Genomic DNA, 8,959 nt, shown 5'->3' with positions numbered 1-8,959 from the left:
CCACCGCAGCCTCAAATTGACTCCAAGAGGTTCCGCGATCTACCGCAAGAGGCTCCAAGATCTACTGGTAGATTGAGATCCACTGGTTGGTGACCACGGCCCTAAAAGATAGCCAGAAGGCTAGTACAGCTTGTAGTCACCCAGATCTAAGGACCCAGGCACAGAGGAAAGGATATTTTTAGTGGCAGAATCCAAGCTATGAATTTTTTTTATGGGAATAGATGGGATTGCATCCAGCCATGCTACTTGTCATCAGATTGAAAATTAACCTTTTTGGAAAGCCAAATGACACCACAAAAAAAAAAAAAAGAATACAGACCTCAACATAAAAATTCATATGCACTTACTCATAGCAAATGGACTGAGAAAATTCCATTTGCCTCAGACTCTTTCCTTCTACATAATGTGGATGTTGCTTAGATACTAGTGATAGACACTTTTAAACAGAGAGAAATGCATTGTCCATTTAAGTAAGCTAGAATGAATTCCTCTGCAGTGTATTCATCACTTCCACTAATATTTGAAAAAAAGACAGAATGCTAGAAGGGTAGACTATACATTTTAAATATTGTGCTTAAAAGTTACCATTTCATGCACCAACTCCCAAACCCTTCCCAATCAATAGTGTTCTACAGAATATGACAGCAGAAAGTGACCTTCTGCAGCAGCGATTCCTGCGAAAGCAACCATACTGTGCTGCGAGATCCCATTAAGGATGCTGTGGTACCCAACCCTGTGTGAGGAGGTAAATGCTCTCCTCCCCCATCCAGGACCCTGCTTCTGCCCCAGCTATTCCAGAGGTGCCTGTGGCTGCTCCCCTGCTGCTGCCTTCTCCATCCCTACTCTGCTTCCAGATAGCTGCTGTGCCAGCTGCCCTTCCCCACAAGCTCCCAGAAGCACACTGCTGTTAGCAGAGAGGAAAACACAGATGGAGCCATGATTTGCAGCCTGGATTTTCCCCTCCACTCCTCCCATGCTACCAGGCCCAGCAGGAGGGAACTATCTCCAGCACGAGAAACCATTCAGGAGTAACCCCAGCACTGGCGATTGCCCTTGCTCTAAGGTACAAGCCAGGGACTAGCCAGTGGAAAGTGTAGGGCACAGCAGGGCGAGGTCCTGCCCCTGTCATCCTCAAGCACCCCCTGCCTCACTATATTCCTGAATTTAGATCTCTCAGTGATTTTCAGCTGGGATGCTGCAACACTCAGAAAAGTTATAGAGAGGTGCCTTGAGGCTAAAAAGTGTGAGAACCACTGGTATGCATTGTTTTGGATATATAAAATATTAAATAATTACACACACACACACACACACACACACACACACACACACACACACACTTTTTCTGGTGTAAGAGTGAAGTGTGCCACCAATTTTAATCCAGGAAAATGTGTCCCCCCAGGTATCAAAAGCTTGGGAAGCACTGCTCTACAGGTTATTGAAATCTCTTTCCTCACTATCATACCATTTCTTGCATTAAATCTCATAAGTAACCTGTCATTTCATAGCATGGTTTAAGTAGGTCATTCTGAATTTAGTTACTGTCCTCCTTTTGTATAGACCTAGTCCCTTACGTTTCTGCAGCTATGTCTTATCTGCACTCACTAATTTACTACCAGTTATTTTACTCCATTAGTGAGTAGAGCCCCAAAAGTGATCAAATTTCATTATGTAAGTCAAATTTCATTATGCAAGCACACGGTAAGACATTGCCCCCTCCCCTTAAGGACATAACATTTAAATAGATAATACAGGCAAAAGGTGGAAGAAAGAATTACTACCTCCATTCTGTAGATAGAGAATTGAGGCATAGAGATTAAGTGACTTGCCCATGATCACTCAAAATCTATAGCAAAGTCAGAAATTGAACCCCGATCTTCTGAAACACAATCATGACCTTATCTCTGAGACCTACCTACTATTGTTGTTTATTACCCAGTCAGTTTTCCATCCAGCACATCAACACCTAGGACACATTTGCTCTTCCTGACCTATATAGAGTGTGGTATTTATTGTGTTTTCATTCCTATAGTCTCTGGCATTATCAGTACTAAATAAATGTGATGCATTGACATATTTAACTATACCATGCCAGTAACACACTACACACAAAATCATAGAAAATTAGGGTTGAAAGAGACCTCAGGAGATCATCTAGTCCAACCCCCTGCCAAAGCAGGACCATGCTTGTGCCTGGGAGGAGTGGAGGCAAAGCAAAAACCCAGACAATTGCTCACATTTTTTAAAACCCATCTGGACACAAGGACAGGGGGTCAAAAAAGAGGACATGTCCAGGAAAACCCGGACATATGGTAACCCTGAATGCTCCAGTCCTGCAAGCTCCCACCAAGTCTCTGTTATTCCTGTTACATCATAGTTCCTTGACTGTGCAAAGACTTCCAGTTCTTCCTGCTGGTTTCCCAGGCTCCGCGCATTTGTGTACAGACACCAGAGGTAACTAGCCAAATGCCCTACTTTCTCAGGAAGAATGAGGAGGCCTCCCATGTTGCCCCTTCTTCTTTGTGCTTCCTCCAGGTCCCCCGCCTCCCCATTTACCATCTCAGGTGGATCCCATCTCTTCCTAGCAAGCCTTCTTGGAAGAACATCCCATGGTCAAAGAAGCCAAATCCCTGCTTGTGACACCACCTGTGCAGCCATTAATCTGCAGGATACATCCATTCCTGCCAGGGCCCTTCCCCTTAACCAGAAGAATCAAGGAGAACATCAGCTGTCCCCACCATCCCCTTCACCCTTGCACCCAGAGCCCTGTAGTCACTCTTGATCTGCTCAGGGGCACCTCTGGCAGTATCATTGGTGCCCACATGAGAGAGCAGCATGGGGTAGTAGTCAGAGGGTCAGACAAGTCTCAGTAATCCTTCTGTGACATCTCAGATCCAGGTTCCAGGCAAGCAGCAGACCTCCTGGCACGGGCAATTGGTGCCTCCTGGCTCTGCGGGGGGCACCAGCTGCCAATCACCGCTGCTGGCGGAAGTGCCAGTGGCAAACCAGAAGTGCTGGCGGCCAACAGGAAGTGCTGCTGGTACTTCAGCCCCTGGTCGGCGATCAGCCAGATTGCCGCCACTGGTGTGAGTAGAAGGGGCAAATCAGAAGTGCCGCCAGTGCTTCTCAGTGGGGGCACCAACTGGCGCTCCCTACTCCCTGGCTGGTGAGGGCCAATTTGCTTCCCATGGCTTCCTGACGCGTCACCTATACCTCCCAGGATAACAGGTCAGACTGGCAAATGGATCTCTGTCCTCCACAAAAGGGAGTTGCCAACCACCACCATCTGTCACTCCCTCTTTGTGGCAGTGGTCTTGATCCTCCTCAACTTGGGGATCCCTGGTCTGACCCCTTCCACCACCTGAATGTCCTCCTCCTCTGTTGCTAGCACTCTATATCTGTTCTCCAGGAAAATCACTGCAGGTGGACAACTTCTTACTGCCAGAGGTCACAAGCTTCCAGCTTCTACCTTCCTTGGAGTCCATGCCCTGTTCCTTTTCTAGCACTGCCTCTAGCAGTCCTTCCTCCATAGTCCTAGAGGTTTCCTCCAGCAGTGAATCAATGAAGTCCTCACGGCAGAGGTTGCTTCAGAGCCTTGCTACATCCACACACAAACATGCTTTCTATAGCAGAGACAATCATATATGTTTGTTTAGACTTATAGCAAGACTAAATACTACAGAGTCTTCCATTCTGACTGACTGTTCCAGCATAATAGCGGTATGGATGAGAATGAGTGACATTAATAGTCCCAATAAAGCAAACAGTTCTCCTCTTACTGTCCATCAGTGCCCCTGAAATGGCATAGATGGCCTCCCTGGTCCTGCTTGCTGCAAAAAGACCTGTTTCTTTAAAAAAAACCCATTTAGTAAAAAAAGTATTATACATACATACATATGCTTCAGAAAGCTGGGATGGGGTAGGCAGAGCTGCAAAGATGGTGATGCTCCTCTAAGCAGGATAGGACAGAGTGAAGATGCAGGGCAAACTGCAGCGAAACAGCATAGCTTGTGTTAACACCGCATTGCACCACTGCTGCTTACATTGTACTCCCTCAGTTGGTTCACTTCTTTCATGTAAATGCAGTCCCAGTGCATCCAGCATCCAATGTTTCCAGTATTCTCTCCTCTGACCAGTGCTAACAGAAGTGAGAGCTCAAGTATCCCTGATAACAGAACACCATACACACATACACACGCACACAGCTGAACACATTATATTGCAGAAAAATACATCATTCTTCCAGCTGTCAAGTGTTCCAGAGAATATATATTGTTTTTCTTGCAGAACTGCGACATGTATACAAAATTCTCAAAAAACATGGACCTAAGTCCTTTTAGTTAAAGGAACAACAAACTCTGTAAACTCAGAACTGGCTGGTTTAATCTGAGATTAGCTGACTTGTTTTAAATAAAAACTCTTCTAGCCTGACTAAATACTCTCTTTATAGAAATATTACTGTGATTCATTCTAAAAAAAGGTCATCCATAAAAATCCAATAACTTTTGTTTCCGTGTGCAAGGCAGCTCTAGCTATTTCACATTAGGATGACTGCGTTCAGAAACACTGCTAGCAGAAATGGAATAAACATATTTTAGTGCTATTTTAAACCTTTTCATAAATTAAGTAATTTGTATGTTATATTTGTAAGGCTACTGCCACCAAGACTTTTTTATTTTTGTAAGGCTACTGCCACCAAGACATTCTGTCAATAGATCAATTGCAGGCCCAAACCACACATTTCTACCTGGGGTCAGAATGGAAAATTCTCTCTCCCAAAGCAAAACTTTCAATTACATTTCTATTTATTGGATTTTTTTTTCTGTGTAAGGTACTTAAATGTGCTCCAGAAAAGGTTCTGTATTCCGATGTTTCATCAGATTAAGGCAGAAATTAACAAATATAATAAAAATAATTCCCTAGAAAACCTCTTTAATAAAATGAATGTGGTTCCTTGGAGGATTTTCCTTTTATAGACTCAGTTCTAAATTATGGAACTATAAATAGAGGAGTCAGAACTGACAATTAACTATCTTCCCAAAGCAGTCATTTCTTTTTTCTATTTTACTTTCACAATTTCTTGCGTGTGTGTTTGCATACTCAGCGGAAGAGATTTGTAGCCCAGAAATCCACAGCATAACTGAGACAGAGGCTAGTGGGACACCAGTTCTGGATGCTAATTTGGGGAGAGGGGTCAGCAGCGCAAAAATGGTAGCTGTTCCTGTTGCCAACCCACAGTGGCTGGCAACAATCCAGACACTGCCTGGAGCACCACCTCTGGCAAGGTTACAGAACTACCCCATTGTACTTCTGCCTAAGGATGCAGACAGAAGTGCAGCTCCACGGATTAACTCATGCAGCATCCCATAAAGTGCCGTCAGTTAGACTGATCCTCTTAACCCAATAGACATTGCCTCCCGCCATGCACCCTATCCTCCAGCACTGGCTGGGCAACCCCCAGAATGAGCTCCCTCTGCTCCCTTTCCTCCCTCCCACTTTGAAAACAGCACCAGGAGCAGACACAAGTTAAATGAAGGCGCTCCACTTTGGAGCATGTTCATCTGAACCCTCATATAATGGGGGTTCAAATTGTCATAGGACTGGACACTTTTCAAGTGCTCTGCAGCCATGTACTTGTGTTAGGTCACAGCTGTAGAATACATTCAGGGGCCAGATCAGATAAAAATTGTCACTTCTCTCTGCACCCAAAAATACTAGTTTAATAACATTTACACCTAGCTTGTGATGCTTTCAGTTGTTTTTCAATTTTCATGTAGGCTGCAGCTCTTTTTTCTACCCAGGACTTATCATACTGGTCAGCCTTGCTTTTTCTGAATGGACACCAGTCTGTCAGGAGAGTGCACAGTCTCCAAAATTGTATCTGCCGCCACCTCCCATGGTGCCATTGTGACATATCACTGTTCCCAGATCTGGGCTATTAATTTGCCCTCCCCAGATACAGAACCTTTCATCTGACAACTCACGGCAGCTACAGCCTTCAATTTAGCTACCGAAACCAAGGAAAAAAAGCCTCCAATGTTTTCCAGCCCCCAAGGTAACTTAGTATGTCAGTCTGTTGTGTGACATAGAAGTAAACTAGATATGAAGAAGCCAGATGGGGTACTGGAAGAATATAGCAATGACAGAACAGAGCACACTGCAGGCTAATCTACCCTCCTCCTTGACAAAGAAAATGAGCTCCTGTGGAGTTCACATTTCAGTTAGCCTGCTACAGATATCCAAGTGCACTTGGACACCTCTTATCTAAAGCTGCAGTTTACAAACACAGTCCTTCAAGAGTGTACTGCCCATATAAACTCTGTTTTCCCTAGTTATATTCTTCAGGGATGACATGACAATAAAGTAAGGAACACAGAGGAATACCAAGGAGAGAGTGAGATATCTACATCTATATCTACCTCTCTCTTTGCTATTTCTCCTGTGTTCCTCTGTGTTCCCCATATACACAATTCTTAAAAAGCAAGAAAATTACAGCTCTGTGGGCAGTAAAGTCCTCCTAGCAACATAATCCTCCTAGGCCCAATTTCACCCTTCCCACAAGTCTTAGGGTTTGGTAAGAGGTGTTTAAACAGTGCTGCAAATTGTTTCAGTTTTATTGGGAGCCTCACAATATATTGGTTGCTTCTGTTAGGATCCCAGATCCTGAAGTCCTTCCTTTTGGCAAGCATGTCAGCTATCATTTATTAAAAAAATTATACTTTACCAAAACAGCTCAAGCCCCCCAAAGGGCTATAAAACCAGAAAATAAAAAGGAAAACTAAAAACTGATTATCTGCTTTTTTTTTTTTTAAAGAACAACAATAACCCACATGTGATTCTGGTGCTCAGACTCATCATTTCTCCACACCTGGGAGAAAGGAGGCAAGGAATCTCTTGCCTCTGGTCTTCTGGTTGAAATGGTCCCATCTGGCTTAAGAAAGCACATTTCTTAAACTAGTCTCTTTCCCTCTATGTCCGAAGAAGAAACTGAAGTTTTCCTCATCTTGTGCTCAGGAAGGATGCCCATACCACATCTCTCCATGGAAAAGTAATTTGAAGCTGCAAGTGCTCAGCACCTCTGGAAGTCAATCAGGTTTTCCAAGCTGAGGACCTAGCAACTGAGTTACTTAGGATCAGTAGGCTTGAAAAGGGACTTGCTTCAGGCCACTGAGACAGCTAGAACTAAAACGTGCATTTCTGACTTCTCTTTGGTGCCAGTTATTTAGGCCATGCTGCCTCCTAAATGTTTTAGTAAGAACACCTTTAAGTGCAAGCAGTATTTAATACAGATGCATGCATCCAGCATTATACTAGAGCAGTAGCTCTCAAACTTCAGTCTGTTTCAAGCTGGCCGGTCACACAGCATCCAGCTCACTCTGCTCTGTTTCTAGTTGTTAAAGGTTATATGCCATCATAGATGGGCTTTTGGGCTAAGTACAGACATTTGTGAGCTTAAATTGGGTTCAAAATGGCCACTCAATTTAAACTTAGCTCATCCCAGTGCTTACCTTACACAGTGGGCAGTTTTACACATGCAAGTACCCAGCACTGCAATACTTGCAATTGTATAAGCAGCGAAATGCACGTCAGCACTGAGAAAATAGCAGCGGTGCACTTTTGAACTAAAACACATCGGAGGCGCTTTAGGTCAAAAGCGTACCACTGCCATTTTCTGCGTACTGACGCGTGCTTCGCTGCTTATACAAGTGCACAGCGCAGTTTGCCTCAGCTCATGTGCGGGTGATCTCCAGCGCGTCATGGGACAGGAAAGTATGTGTATAAATGCCCTTACAGACCCAGTCTCAGTGACCAGCAACCCTGCAGATGGTGCCTGCCCCCCTACCCCACCCATGAGTCATACCTGCTCCCCATCTCCTGCCAGACCCCCTATCCCCTCCAGCTTGCTGGACTCCCAGCCCCACAGCTAGCCCCTCCATCCTGACTTACCTGATATCGGGCAGCCATTCTGAATCAATTTAACCTCCCCCTAATGCCGTGAATGTCTGTACTTAGCCCTAATGTCTTCATTGTTCAGCAATGCTCTTGAAACGGAATTACTGAAACAAGGCAGGCAATATCTCCAACTTGTTCTAGTCACGTAACTGTAAATGGCAGAGCACAGAGGAACAAGGCTCCACATACTGGTCTAAATGGCCATCGGGAAGACAATCAGTCCAACCTACATGGTGCACCTGACCAGGTACCAGCTGAAACCTGATGAAGGTAAATGATCATCATCTTCATGCAGAGCCAGTGTTAGTGAACTGCCACTTTATACCCCTGAATTGTTCAGGGAAGTATGTTGGCACTAGATTTTCACTTGCATAATCAAAAACCAACCATTTCCATTTAAGGAAGTATTTCATTCCAAGTAGCCAGGAGAATGGCATAGCAGGGTTTCAGAACTGGCATCTTTACCTTGGAGAGAAAAATTGTTCTCAGGGTATTCATTTGTTTTAGTCACAAATTGTCATTAAAATTACAATCTACTTTTTACAGAGCACATAAGGAATTCAGTTTCTTAGCAACCCCCCTCCCACAGACAACAAGAAGAAAGAACGGTATTAACTCTGGAGTGCCAGGAGACTGGGCTCACGATACAGATTATGCTGTATGTTTACCATGGGAAACTGAGCATGAGAAAAGCTATCGCTTATTGGACAGAGCCTGCAAATACTCTGACTCAGACCAATTCCAGTCTTATCCTAAAATAGAGGACTTTGGAAACCAAGTCTTCTTTCTTCTTCCCCCGCCCCCCACACACTCCCGAGGGTGGATTAAAGACATAGAAATTCTTTGAAAAAAAATGTGTATTGTCAATTTATAAACCTACACTGACATGAAAGAAAGGAGATATTTTAAACAGCGTGTTCATAGACTAGTACATCAACATGATTTACTGGCTAAAATACACAACCATAGAGCAATTGTATTAATTGAGGCTGACCCCCTGTGAAAT

Source organism: Alligator mississippiensis, chromosome 3 (assembly GCF_030867095.1).
Source record: "Alligator mississippiensis isolate rAllMis1 chromosome 3, rAllMis1, whole genome shotgun sequence".
Lineage (NCBI taxonomy): Eukaryota > Metazoa > Chordata > Crocodylia > Alligatoridae > Alligator > Alligator mississippiensis.
Note: the sequence above shows the minus strand (reverse complement) of the source record.